The sequence below is a fragment of the Megalobrama amblycephala genome, linkage group LG22 (assembly GCF_018812025.1).
Source record: "Megalobrama amblycephala isolate DHTTF-2021 linkage group LG22, ASM1881202v1, whole genome shotgun sequence".
In the NCBI taxonomy this organism is placed as follows: Eukaryota; Metazoa; Chordata; class Actinopteri; order Cypriniformes; family Xenocyprididae; genus Megalobrama; species Megalobrama amblycephala.
Genome location: NC_063065.1, coordinates 9,610,997 through 9,626,239, shown reverse-complemented (window position 1 = coordinate 9,626,239; position 15,243 = coordinate 9,610,997).

The following is a 15,243-nucleotide window of genomic DNA, read 5'->3' as shown; positions in this document are numbered from 1 at the left end:
AATATTGTTGCCATGGCAACAGGTCAAACTGTAATAATATTCTTGAGTGTTTTTGAGGCTCTTAACATGCTTCAAATTGCATGAAACTCGACACACACATCAATATTGTCAACCAGTAGACATGGACAAAGCCATAGAAATGGGCGTGGTGGAGGGGCTCAGTAGCGCCACCTTTGACAAAAGTGGGGGGGTTAGTTTTCCTACAGTCACCAAACTCGGTACACATATTGTTCTCATCAAGCCGGACAATTTTCTAATTTACATTCATTAGCTCCGACCAACAGGAAGTCAGCTATTTTGGTTTGAATGTTAATTTTTTGAAAAAACAGGCTATGAATTTTATACTACTGCTCCTACAGGGTTTATCCAATTTACACCAAACTTTTTTAACTTGTTGCTAACACATTGAAGTTGTTTAATTGCAAACGGATTTTGGATATCTCAAACGGTTTGGCCGTGGCGAGGCAACGAATTTATGGCAAGAAAAGGGAAACAAAGTGTTATAACTTCTGCATACATTAATTGATTTTGATGAAACTTCGGCTTAGTCTTCGTTGTACAAGGCTGATCACATGGATGTGACTATTGTGATTCAAAGTAATAGCGCCACCAACTGGAAGCAGAAAATGTGTCACTTTTAGCATACATTGAGATCACCCTCTTATTTTTACCTGATTTGCTTCAAAATTCATCAGAATAATGTTAAAACTTGGCACATGTAATACTTTGAAAATGGGCAGGGAGGAGGGGCTCTATAGCAGCACCTTGTAGTGCAGTAAATGTGGAGCGAATTTGACATAGTCCTTTGATGTTTAACCGTTTTAAATGCCTATTGCCCGCTGTGCACAGTTGCCCTGAAGCCACCGGGTGGCGGTGCCACCGGGCTTGGGCCCGCCATCGCTGCTCGCAGCTATATTTATTCTTCTTCTTCTTCTTCTCCAAAGTGAATCGCATTTTAGAGGGCCTAAACGTGCTCGAAAACTCATGAAACTTTGCACACGCATCAGAAGTGGTGAAAATTTATGTCTGTTATGGGTTTCGGAATTGGGCGTGGCAAAATGGCTCGATAGCGCCATCTAACGTACAGCCCCGCTCGCTACATAACACTAGGGGTTTGAAATTCGGTACACACATTTATCAGCCCAGTACCTACAAAAAATTCTCTTGGAGCGAAATCCGAAACCAAACAGGAAGTCAGATATTTTGAATTAATTCACCGTTTTTTGCATTTTCCAGACGTTGTACTTTAACGAACTCCTCCTAGAGATTTAATCAGATCAATGTCATTTTTTGTCAGTCTAATCTAAAGGCCTTTGTGACGTTAAATTGCGAAGATCTAGAGTTTTCGCTGAAGGGCGTGTCCGTGGCAGCCTGACAAAGTTTGATGTTTTCGCCATGAAAAAGGAAGTTGTTGTAACTCAGACAAACAATGTCGGATCTGCCCCAAACTTCACATGCTTTATTAGAGTCCTGACCTGAAGACATCTTCATAACAATATTCAGTTACAGTCATAGCGCCACCTGGGGGCAACAGGAAATGACATGTTTTACACTGTGATTAACTCCTCATGGAGATTTAACCAGATCAACATCATATGTTGTCAGTCTAATCTTAAGACCTTAGCGATGATAAATATCAAAGATCTTGAGTTTTCGGTGAAGGGCGTGTTCGTGGCGGCCTGACAAAGTCTGATGTTTCGCCATGAAAGAGGAAACTGTTGTAACTCAGGCATACTATGTCCGATCTGCTCCAAACTTCACATGTGTGATAAGAGTCCTAGCCTAAAGTCGTCTATATGATAATATTCAGTTAGTCATAGCGCCACCTGCTGGCAACAGGAAGTGGCATGCTTTATACTGTAATTCACTACCAGATTCACATTTCGTCATGCCACGAAGTACCAGACATTCTAGAAACACTTTAAATCATGCAACACTTGGCTGAGTGCTAATGTATGCGATTAACGCCACGAAAGAAACAGGAAGTTGTTGTAACTCAGGCATACAATGTCCGATCTGCTTCAAACTTCACGTGTTCAATGATAGTCCTGGCCTGAAGACATCAACATGGCAAAATTCAGTTACGGTCAAAGCGCCACCTGTTGGCCGCAGGAAGTGTGGCATTTCGAAATGACTTTGGCATAATTCTCCTGTATTCACTCACTTAAATGCGTGACGCCCACTGTTCACTGTTTTCCTGAGGCCAGCGGGTGGCGGTGAGCCTGGGTGCGAGGGCCCTCTCAACGCTGCTTGCAGCTTTAATTATATTTGTTTCCCTCCTGTAAAGATCAGTAAAATTTTCTGTTTGTTGTGTTTTTTTTTTGTTTGTTGTGGTGACATTTAAAACCAGTGCTGCTCTTCCTTTGTATTTTGATTTTGTCACTAATTTGTTTTTGTTTTTTTTCTCTCTTTTCTTTTTTTTTTTTTTGGAAGCAGGGGTGACCCAAAGCGGGTAGGCTAGCTATTCTTGAAGGGTGGAAACTCTCATTTCTTAAAAGTTTATTACTATATGGCCCTGTGATTTCCTTTTAAAACTATTTATCATGATTCAATAAAGTTTTGCTTTGTACGTGTCCACACCTCATTGTCTGGTGCTTGTGGGAGGGAAATCGAACTTGTGTGCCCTTAATTGATATTTCCCTGAATGATTAAGGCTGGGGTGGCATAGTCGCTACTTTGTATATATCTGGATACGAGAGTGCCCTCAGCTTGCCACATTAAGAATAGCTATAAGTAGCTATAAACCTGTTCTACCCTCGGCCATTATGGGGAATGTTCGCTCCCTGGTTAATAAGGCGGACGAGTTGACGGCCTGCTTGAAGTTCGATCGTATGTTCTGACAGACCAGTTTAATCTGTTTTTCTGAGACGTGGCTGTCGGACAGGATACCTGATTCTCATGTGGATATTGAAGGTTTCACACTTCATAGGATGGACAGAGAACAAGCAAGTACTGGTAAGAAGCAAGGTGGAGGTGTCTGCCTGTATGTGAATGACCGGTGGTGTCATACTCAACATGTTACGGTAAAAGAGAGAGTTTGTGACCCGAACATTGAGCTCATTGCAGTGAGCTGTCGACCTTACTATCTAACCAGGGAGTTTTCCCATGTCATTGTTATGGTGGCGTATATTCCTCCATCGGGTAATGGGAAATGTGCCACTGAGACAATTTCGAGGATTATGCATAACCTACAGCATTCTTCTCCTGATGCGCTTGTTATCTTAAACGGGGATTTTAATCACTGCTCTCTCTCTGCCATTTTACCGTCTTTTAAACAAATGGTGACGTGTTCTACGAGGGGTGACAAAACCATTGACTTGTTTTATACGAACGTTAAGGATGGCTATGTTACAAAATTGCTTCCTCCGCTGGGTAAATCCGACCATAACCTGATATCCCTGATGTCCAAATATTCACCGGTGAATATTTTATACGGAAACAGTCGACTACGTCAAGGACTGTGCGCATCTGGTCTGAGGATGCCTGTGAATCATTAAGGGGGTGTTTTGAATGCACAGATTGGACTGTGTTTTTTGATGGAGATAGTGATTTGGACAGTATTTCTGACAAAGTGACTTGTTATATTAATTACTGTGTTGAGTCTTTAATCCCAAGTAAATGAATCAAAATTTTTCCCAATAATAAACCATGGGTTACCAGAGAAGTTAAAGCTGCTATTAATAAGAAGAAAGCTGCTTTTTATAGTGGTGATAAAGAAAAAATTAAAGATGCTCGAGAGCTGAACGTCATTATCAGACAGGGCAAACAAAAATATGAGGCAAGGGTTGAAGGAAATATGTCCTGTACTAACACAAGAGGGCTATGGAATGGTATGAAGTCTATTACTGGATATGGGACCAGTAATCCCAGTTTATGTCAACTGGGGTATACAGGCTAATGATGCCAATGCTTTTTTTGCCAGGTTTGATGAATTTGATTTTTCTTCTCTACATGAGAATATTCTTTCTAATCTTAGGCAGAACAGCCTTGAGGATTGTAGCCCAGCTATTAATCTTAACATTGAAGAGGTTCATCAGCAGTTAAAGCATATTAAATCTAATAAGGCAGCAGGCCCCGATGGTGTTTATCCACACACCCTTAAAGTGTGTGCTGACCAGTTATGCTCCGTCCTTCATTCATTGTTTTCTTTGTCTCTGTCCTCTGCTAAGATTCCAGCTATGTGGAAAACATCTTGCCTTGTCCCTATTCCCAAAAAAGCCAAGGTGTCCAACAACCTTGCCAATCTGAGGCCTATTGCTTTAACTTCTCATATTATGAAGTGTTTTGAGAGGGTTGTATTGGATCACCTGACTAGGCAGGTGTTTGTTTTTCAGGACCCCTTGCAATTTGCATATAGGAAGGGTGTTGGGGTAGATGATGCTTTACTTTTTATGGTCCATAACATTTATAGTCATCTTGAAACTACTGCCAGCTCTGTCAGGATCATGTTTTTTGATTTTTCGAGTGCCTTTAACACTATACAGCCACATATTTTAGCCAATAAATTAATTGATTTTAAATTGCACAATACAACCATTTCTTGGATTCTAGATTACCTCTTATCACGACCACAGTTTGTTAGGCTTGGTAAAAATCTTTCTGATACCATTTTAACTAATACTGGAGTACCTCAGGGCACAGTCTTAGCTCCCTTTTTATTTACACTGTATACTGCTGACTATAGGTATAGTCAGCCATCCAGTTGGAAAAAAAAATTCTCTGATGATACTGCCTTAGTGGACTTACTTAATCAGGGCAATGATTTGGCTTACAGAAGGGAGGTTCAGTCCTTTTTCAGCTGGTGTGAGTCTAACTTTTTAAAACTGAATGTCGAGAAGACTAAAGAACTTGTGATCGATTTTAGAAAGAAAAAAGAGAAGGTCCTTCCAGTCACAATTAATGGTCAGTTGATCGAAATTGTGCAGTCATATAAATTTTTAGGCGTCCACTTGGATGAAAAATTGAATTGGAAAGAGAATACTAATGTCCTAATGAAGAAGACCCAGTCGAGACTTTTCTTTTTGAGAAAACTTAGATCATTCAATATCAGCACAAAGTTTTTAGATGTTTTTTATCAAGGGATCTTAGCTAGTGTTCTTTTTTATGCTGTACTTTGCTGGGGGGGCAGCATACCTGTTGAGGACAAAAATAGAATAAATAAGCTGATCAAGAGGGCTGGTTCGATTATTGGTCTTACTCCAGACTTATTAGAGGTCATTGTAGAGAAGAGGACAAGGTCAAAATTAAAAATCGTTCTGCTTTTTGAAGGCCATCCACTACACAATATTTTTAAAGGACTTAGAAGCTCTTTTAGTGAGCGATTAATAATGCCTCGGTGCTCTAGTGAACGAATGAGACAGTCTTTTGTCCCTGCAGCGGTCAGATATTTTAATGAACATTGTTGATTTTTTCTTAATTGTGGAACTGTATCATGTCTCACTGGTCTTTAATCATGTATTTATTGTTTCTTAATTTATCTGTTTGTTAATTGTGTGTTGAGTTTGTTGGTTGTATTGTCGAAGTTGGTGGCAAATCAGTTTTCCTACTGGGATTAATAAAGTTTTTCAATTCAATTCAAGTAACCCCCATGGGTTTACTGAAAGCCTTTTATTAATCATGTATTACTATTTATTTCGATGATCAGTATTCAGTGATCGGTATTGGCCAATCCTGCTTCCATTGATCTGTGATCGCCCCCAAAAATCCTGATCGGAGCACCCTTAGTAAAAGGCCTACTAATCCTTCTATTTGTTATTCAGAGGTGGAAAGGTTTGTGGAGTGACATTAATCATCTCATAAAAAACTCACTTAATAGCCACTGAAACCGGCTTTGTGCAACATTTACTGTGCCATGTCTATTTCCTTACAGGGTTGGTTTTTGTTGTTGTTTTGCTTTATTTTTGACTTAAAATACAAAGGCCAATCACACTCCATGCTTGAGCCAACTTCTGGGCTCAGTTTTATTCTTAGTTTTTAAAGCTCAATCTAAAGAATGAATAAATGTTTTAAATTAACTTTCTATACTGTTGTTTAGTTTCTTATGTGAAAACACTTGAATGAAATCACCTTGTCACATGGTAAAATCTGAGTGATGGCCCGGAACATTTTTTGGTAATCTTTAACTCTCACATCGCAGGGTGATCTTCTAACCACAGCTTTTTCAAACTCCTGCCATATCTCCTCACAATTATACCTGTTAGAGAGAAAATTACAACATTTCTCAGAATTACATTTTAAAGGGATAGTTCACCCAAAAATGAAAATTTGATGTTTATCTGCTTACCCCCAGCGCATCCAAGATGTAGGTGACATTTTTTCTTCAGTAGAACACAAATGATGATTTTTAACTCCAACCGCTGCCGTCTGTCAGTCAAATAATTGCAGTAGATGGGAACTTCATCTATAAGAGTAAATAAAGCTTGCTTAGACAAATCCAAATTAAACCCTGCGGCTCGTGACGACACATTAATGTCCTAAGACGGAAGTGATGTCTCGCGCATATACTTCAATGAGTGTCAGACATCACTGCCGCTGTCAGAGCGCGATCAGACATCACTAAAGGAGTCATGAACGGAGTTGGACATAGTGGTGTATTAGAGGTAAAAAATGATATAAATACTGTTCAGTTTCTCACACAAACCGATCGTTTCGTGTCTTAGGACATTCATGTGTCGTCACGAACCGCAGGGTTTAATTTGGATTTGTCTAAGCAAGCTTTATTTACTCTTATAGATGAAGTTCCCATCTACTGCAATTATTTGACTGACAGACGGCAGCGGTTGGAGTTAAAAATCATCATTTGTGTTCTACTGAAGAAACAAAGTCACCTACATCTTAGATGCACTGGTGGTAAGCAGATAAACATCAAATTTTCATTTTTGGGTGAACTATCCCTTTAAGGACTTGCAATATTAGCAAATGAACATTTGTGATGCCAGAGGTGAACTTTGTCTCTGCAAATAGGCTACTACAAATATCTATTAAATCATATGAAATAGATTATATAAAACAATATATTAATCCATTTTCCTATTTTACATAAGCAATATTCGTGTGCAAAATGCTTATACATCTTACCTGGGGTTGGGATTAACCAAGGTTACATATTCATAACACCGTCCGATGACGATCTGTTTAAGATTTGGGGTGGTCCCAAACTTTGCTGTTACGTCCGTGAGAAAAAACAGCATGGCAAATTCTGAAGATATCATAAACATATGAAGCAAGGGATAAGATGTCATGCATTAAATCGTGGTCATGCATCTAATCACAGATACCAACTGGTGTGCAGAAACAAGAACACATTACTCTGGTTTTAATTTCTTTGCACTGGCTTCCAGTTCACTAATTGAGTTTAAAATGTTGCTATTGGTCTTTAAATCCTTGAATCCTCTTGGATACCTTTCTGACATATTACAATCCAGTAAGGGTCTAAGTTCATCCAACCAGAGACTGCTAAATGTTCCTCGGGCTAGGCTGAAATTAATATGCGATTGTGCTTTTGTCGTTTCTGCACTGAAACTTTGGAACAGCCTTCCTGTTTTTATTAGAATTGTCTACTCTACACAATTTTAAAGCAGAGCTTTAGTTATTTATTAGATATTTTATAAGATATTTATTTTATATGGTGACCGGGAGGGGACATGTTCGGTTCATTTAGTTTTGTCGTGACCACAACTTATAAACTCGTAGGAACGTGATAATATGTTGTGGCCATGAGATAATTTTGTCGAGGTAACGACATCCTTATGTCATGGCCTCGAGATCATATGGTGAGGGAACGATATATTTTTCTCATGGCCACAACTTCATTATGCTGATGGAACGACATCTATTTCTCATCTATTTCACATCTACATCTACTCACTCTACCTGCGTGACCATAGCAGCCTGGAATTATCAGAAATGGATAAGACTATAATAATATTTATTTTTAATTAAGAATGAAAAATAAGGGTGGAATTAAGGAATGATTATTAATATATATATATATATATATATATATATATATTAATAGTTATGTTGAGGGAATAACATCTATTTCTCATGGCCACGAGATAAACAACCAACCATAGCAATACATTAACTATTAATAGTAAGTAACATTTTTTTAACTTCACTCAAATGGCATGAGGGGCTACAAGTGAAAACAGACGCTCCTTTAAGCTACTGTAGTCAGAAATATAGACTACAGAAATACAATCATAAAGTCAAAAATTTACTGGCATGATCAGGCATTTACAGTATTTACAGAATACTTGAGTAACATAAAATACAGAATGTTAATTAGATAAAAAGATATAGGAAATGAAAGGGAAAATAAAGCAAATAAATGTATAAATGTAAATAATAATAATATAAAAATATTAAACAAAAAATAAACGATCAGTGAATGGATTTAAAAGACTGTTGGATGGAATTAAAATGTACAACATTTAAACATTTATTGATAAACCATTTGAATGCTGTCTAAGCAACATCGCGCGCAAAACAATATAATGCACTAATACAATAATTTCTTAATTCCGTTCTTTTTCTAAATTAAAAATAAATATTATTATAGTCTTATCGATTTCTGATAATTCCAGGTTGCTATGGTCGCGCAGGTTGTTTACACATTTAACGAGATGAGGTCTCTGCGGAACAAAAAGGGGCGTTTCCCAATTTTGGGGTGTTGTCACACGGGAATAGGTGTTACTCGTTATTTTTGTTTAAAATATTATAATTATGATAGAAAATTATAATTTAACGTTTAACGAGATGAGGTCTCTGCGGAACAAAAAGGGGCGTTTCCCAATTTTGGGGTGTTGTCACACGGGAATAGGTGTTACTCGTTATTTTTGTTTAAAATATTATAATTATGATAGAAAATTATAATTCAGTGTTGTTATATTTGTAGTTTGACAAGGCAGGATATTGCAGCACAAAACCCTGGAATGTGTCAAACATAACACATACTCAAACAACCTTATGTACCTGATTTAAAACAATTTAAAAAGCAGTCAAATAAAATAATTCTGATAATAATAACATAATTTATTTCTGTGAGGTAGCTAATACAGCACAAATGCACAGAAAAAAATAGACAGCTACTTTACAAGATGACGTTATACTTGTTATTATCACCAATGTCATAATATGGTTTTGTTTTACTTTTGTGTTTTTCCACATTATACTCATCATCTTGTCACTGTCTGTTTCAGACTGGATGTGAGAGCTGAAGTCTTGGACAGCTCTGGTAGAGTGTGTAAGTGCAGAAAATGTATGTCTTTTATTTTGTATTTTTTGTATGTATTTCCGTGTATGTTGATCACATGCTGGTAGGTGTAGGTATTTACGTAATAGTGTTTCCTGTTTTTGAAAGTAGGTGCGTAGAGAGGGGGTGAGTAGCTGGGAATGCTCACTTTCTGTTGACCATTTTATCCATTCTCAACATGTTTACAGTTTCAAGTGTTTTCTTTTCATGGACTATATTTCATCAAAACAACAATAAATGTACATGGTTTTAAATGCATGGAAACTGAAACGCGTCACACAGTTTGTCCTGCTGCTTAGCCTCTCAGCGGCTATAGGTTGCCGCTACAGTGTGTGATCCAGACATGCATGAAGGCTGTTCCCGAGTGCCAAGGCCCTGTTTTAATATTTACCTTAGAACCTCACATTTAGCATTGCTTCATTTCACACATTGTTTTGAATTTTTAAATATCTTTTCAATTCGAGTTACATTCATAGATAAATAACTTCTGTTCTTGTTATAACATTTAATGTAATTAATATTTATATAGGCTACTACTACGGAAGCCCTGAACTACAGAAGCCCTGAACCGCATGGTGAAAAAAAAAAAAAAAAACTTGGTAGGGAGGAAAAAAAAAAATCGAAAACTTATCTCGTTATTTCAACATAATAAGTCGTTATAACGACATAATATCTAGTTATTTCAACATAATAAGTCGTTATAACGACATAATATCTCGTTATTTCAACATAATAAGTCGTTATAACGACATAATATCTCGTTATTTCAACATAATAAGTCGTTATAACGACATAATATCTCGTTATTTCAAGATATTAAGTCGTTATAACGACATAATATCTCGTTATTTCAAGATATTAAGTCGTTATAACGACATAATATCTCGTTATTTCAAGATATTAAGTCGTTATAACGACATAATATCTCGTTATTTCAACATAATAAGTCGTTATTTCAACATAATAAGTCGTTATAACGACATAATATCTCGTTATTTCAACATAATAAGTCGTTATAACGACATAATATCTCGTTATTTCAAGATATTAAGTCGTTATAACGACATAATATCTCGTTATAACGACATAATAAGTCGTTATTTCAACATAATAACTCTTCATTATCTATCAAGTATGATAAAGGACGTAGACTTATCAAAGTCCTCAGTGGCGCAATGTTAAAGTATTGGACCGCCAGTATAGCTTTTACTGCGATCGCCGCGGTTTCGAATCCGCCTTTTGCCGAGTTCGTTCTTCTCTAGTTTCACATCACATATCAAAAAAGGCATTTATTTTCAATAAAAATTAAAACTATGTTATAAAAGTGCAAGTAACCTGTATAACGAGTGTTTAATAACATTAAAAGTATTTATTGGGCAGGGTTAGCAGCATGTTCGATATTACCCACTAGAGGGCAGAATAAGACAGGGAATCAATTAAAGAATGCAATAGTTATGTTGAACTACTGTTACAAGTTGGTGCTCCAAAATCCCAGAGGTTTATCATGAGAATTTGCGTTCATCCCAGGCTAACCTTTATTGAGGTTAAATTTATTAGACCATAGTAAATAAAACAATTTACAGTGCAAATGTCAGGGGTGTCAAACTTACAGCCCGGTGTCCAATCTGATTTGAACTATAATAAAACATAGAGATGCACTAGTCCAGGGGCCAAAAACGTTTTTTACGTTTTTTTTTTAATTATTATTCTGGGCTTGCAAACAAACTGCTTTGTAATATTTTCTAAAGATATAAAAATCAAAATAGGTGCTAATATATTGAAATAATAGGACACGGAGTGTCTACAGTAAGTGCAAATAGCGTCCCTTGTTGACAAACACTCTTTACAGTATAGTTCCAATGTCTGGTTGGGCCACTGAAGTTTAAAAAGGGACAGTTGTAATTCGATGTATTCAGTGGTGTAACAATAGCATGAAGGGTTTCAGATTTTGGCTTTTACAGCGATCGCAGGGTCGAATCAGCATTTTGCAGAGCTCACCCAATAATAGAGCTCACTCCTATTTTCTCATCATATACATTTTCAATAAAATGAAAATAATGTTCAAAAAGTGGAAATAAAATGTGAACAAGTGTTTAATAATATTAAAAGTGTTCATTGAGTAGGGTTGGTGGAAAGTGGAGGGTTTTTTTTCTCCCAATAATGCAGCATCCATTTAATAATTTTAATAAATATAATCACTCTATATGATATTATTGCATCCTGTACAAAAATACTGAGGTACAAATAGTATCTGCCAATACCAGCCTACAGCATCTAAATACTATTTACACTTCTTGCAAAGAACTGATAAGCTACTTTTACATGGTGTCAATAGAATATATCGCTATTTTCACCTAGTATAAATAGCATATCGTGAAAATGCTGCTATTGTCATTTAGTATAAATAGGATGTATCGGTATTTTCACTTAGTGTAAATAGCATCTACAGTAGGGGTGTCAAACTCATTTTAGTTTGAGGGACGGACTGGAAAGAAATGAACCATATGCGGGCCGAATTACCTTCGTCTTATAATAACTTTAGTGCGCTGATAGTTACATTAATATTAAACATATGAACAACAAATTAATTTGCAAGAAAACTGCATTTTTTTTTGTTTTGTTTACAGTGAAAAGACTATTCGATTTTTAAAATTATTTTTTATTTAATATTTTTTATTAGCATCTATTTTGATTTATCATGGCCAATTTCAATTTTTATAAGAAGCAAAACGTCTGATTCTGATACTGGTTGCAGATTTTTTTTAAAGCAAATTTATTTGTTGTTTATTTTTTCACAGGCCAAACTGGCCTTAAACAGATATCTCTTTTATATTAGAGGCAAACACTGGCATTTGGATATTAGAGGCATTTTTATCATAGTCAAAGATGTTATGCACATGAGCATGAGCAGTTGTTTTTAATCTAAATTACTGAATAATTTCAAGATTAACAGCAAAAACTAGGTCTGGTCTGACTTTAGCTTTGTGAAATTATGCTACATAACGAAACAAAATCAGCAGACGGACTGAATGAATATTACTACTTTATATGGAGATAAGAGGAAAAGCCATCAAAACTTTTCTTAAAAACAGTTGCCTTCGGAGATATATTCATATCAATCCCACTGTAATATTTATATTATTCTCCCTATTTTTCGCAAACAGTGAGCTTGTGCATGGTACAGTAGTTCCTCTGCTGGCGGGTCTGTTCTCTTTGTGTCCGTATTCAGCGTGTTAAAGTCCTGCTTACATACTTCGTAAATACACAGATGAAATTTTGGGAAAATATTACAAAGCAGTTTGTTTGCAAACCCAGAATAATACAAAAAAAAAAAAAACGCTTAAAAACGTTTTTGGCCCCTGGACTAGTGCATCTCTATGTTTTATTATAGTTCAAATCAGATTGGACACCGGGCTGTAAGTTTGACACCCCTGACATTTGCACTGTAAATTGTTTTATTTACTATGGTCTAATAAATTTAACATCAATAAAGGTTAGCCTGGGATGAATGCAAATTCCCATGATAAACCTCTGGGATTTTGGAGCACCAACTTGTAACAGTAGGTCAACATAACTATTGCATTCTTTAATTGAGTCTTATTCTGCCCTCTAGTGGGTAATATCGAACATGCTGCTAACCCTGCCCAATAAATACTTTTAATGTAATTAAACACTCGTTATACAGGTTATTTGCACTTTCATAACATAGTTTTAATTTTTATTGAAAATAAATGCCTTTTTTGATATGTGATGTGAAACTAGAGAAGAACGAACTCGGCAAAAGGCGGATTCGAATCCGCGGCGATCGCAGTAAAAGCTATAGGGGAGAGTGGGGTAAAGTGAGACACTTTTTACATTTGCTCCCCTCTAAGCGAGCTAAAATGATATATCAGTAAAATTTGCACATTTCCCATTAATTCAAGATGTTTCCTAGCCATAGAAATTATCAGAATGTATTCAGGATGAAGGTCAGTGAAAATATGATTGTTTTTAAAAAAGTCATCTTGTGTCTCACTTTACCCCAGCTTAGGGGTAAACTGAGACAGACCAGAGAAATCAAGGGGGTAAACTGATCCACTTACTTTTTCCACTCTGAAACTACCATAACAACACATGTTGCAACGTTCGAATCCTGACAGCTAGCTTGACAACCACACATTCCAGAACTAATGTCGGACTAGTAACAGAATCATGGGGATTGGTCAATTAACACACACTTGAAAGTAACTCTGAACAAAATCAAATACAACATAATATAATTCAAAATATTTTAATTAACATTCAAATGACAGATAGAACCAGTTAGATTAGAACACAGTCTGGGGGTCAGAACACAAGACCTTTAGGGTGCGTTCACACTTGTCATGTTTGGTTCAATTAAAACGAACCCTGGTGTGATTGCTCAGTTAGTGCGGTTTATTTGAACATATGTGAACGCTGCCCTAAAAAGAGGCCCTAAAAAGAGACCCTAAAAAGGACAGAATCCTCACGCATGTCGGTTTTTCTTGTCATAGTCGCGAGTTTGCCCATCACAGGCATCAGACACACGTCTCGTTTGTGTGTGTGATGGATGGATTCCTGCCGCTGTTTTGACTACTTTACACATGTTATAAGCTCTTCACAAGTTCCCAGCTGGCCAAAATACCATCACACGCAGGCTACGCGCTGCTATGCACACACAACGAGCGCATTTACCTCAGCACACAGCATTGTTTGGGATTTTTGTTAAGTTCCGTCTCAAAATAGGCAATACGTCATAAAATCTGACCAATCACATTGTGAATGTATCCCTATGCCTCAAGGTTCGGTATCTTTTGGTTCGGTGATAAAATTGCCAATCTGAACTCTAATCGGACCAGGACTAAATCTTCTTTGGTCCGGACCAAATGAACCAAACGAACCGAACTACAAGTGTGAACGCACCCTTAGAGCCAGCTAGTGTCTGGAGGTCAGAGCAAAGCACAATCAGAACCAGCTAGAACAGCCTGGGACTCAGAACACAGGACTAGACCCACCTGTATTAGAACATCAGCCTACTGTCATCCTCTACAACTAGGCCTACTCTACATTCCAGCCCTGAAGGTTACAGGGAAAGATGAGGAGTTGCTCTCTCCATCTCTCCAGGCCTTTAAGGTTGAGGCAGCTTCTTTACCACAACATGTGCCACATCATTCTCCTCGAGGGTTTTTTTTTTGCCCCAGGTTGTCTTTCCTGGTGTTTTGCCTTGGCATGATGGCTTTTCTACAATGTTTATGACATTAAAAATAAAACATATGTAATGTAATATTACATTAAAATATTTTTAAGACTAAATTTGACTTGTGCCCCATGTCTCATTTTACCCCAAAGCATTTGTCTCACTTTACCCCACCACCACATTTTAGAAAAAAACGGTCTCTCTTAGCAATTCAGGCTAATCTTCAGCTAGCATCATCACATGGTTTTATATGTTGGTAGTTCATCAACATGTATGATATAAGTTTTTCTACCTGAATCATTTTGCTTTGGCACAACAGTTGATTAAGTTGACCGCAAGAAAATTTACTTTTACATGCAAAAAAAATATTTTTGTGAAAAAAACATGCTTAGCACAGCACCATGAGGTCCTCTCCTTCATGGCCAAGGGGAAATGTGATGGGCTTGAAAACATAATTGTCACATAACCACAAATGTGTTCCGTTGCCGAGATAAAGGGGGTGTCTCACATTACCCGATGTCTCACATTACCCCACTCTCCCCTACTGGCGGTCCAATACTTTAACATTGCGCCACTGAGGACATTGATAAATGTACGTCCTTTATCATACTTGATAGATAATGAAGAGTTATTATGTCGTTATAACGACTTATTATGTTGAAATAACGAGATATTATGTCGTTATAACGACTTATTATGTTGAAATAACGAGATATTATGTCGTTATAACGACTTAATATCTTGAAATAACGAGATATTATGTCGTTATAACGACTTAATATCTTGAAAT